The sequence below is a fragment of the Myotis brandtii genome, unplaced genomic scaffold, assembly GCF_000412655.1.
Source record: "Myotis brandtii unplaced genomic scaffold, ASM41265v1 scaffold581, whole genome shotgun sequence".
Lineage (NCBI taxonomy): Eukaryota > Metazoa > Chordata > Mammalia > Chiroptera > Vespertilionidae > Myotis > Myotis brandtii.
In genome coordinates, this window is record NW_005370182.1 from 615708 (window position 1) to 615918 (window position 211).

Here is a 211-nt window from a genome sequence, read left to right on the forward strand (position 1 = left end):
TCTTGCCTCCCCCGCGCGCCAGAGCCCTCCCGCCTCCGACTCCCTGGGCTTTGTAGATTACGGTGCCGGGGTGGTTCTGGGCGTTTCCTGCCAGGGTGGCGGACGGCCTTGAGAAACCGCCACAAGGAGTGGAGATACCAGCGCCAGGGAACAAAGCCAAGGCTCCCCTGTCTCCCTGGCTCGGGAGGGCTCGGGCCGCCGCCCCGCCCCT

At 69.2% G+C, this 211-nt stretch overlaps 1 protein-coding gene across 1 annotated transcript in view; it reads right to left on the bottom strand.

Moving 5' to 3' along the window:
- Positions 1 to 211, bottom strand: part of B4GALNT1 (beta-1,4-N-acetyl-galactosaminyl transferase 1) — a 6799-nt gene that overhangs the window by 6390 nt on the left and 198 nt on the right. The window lies entirely within an intron of this gene.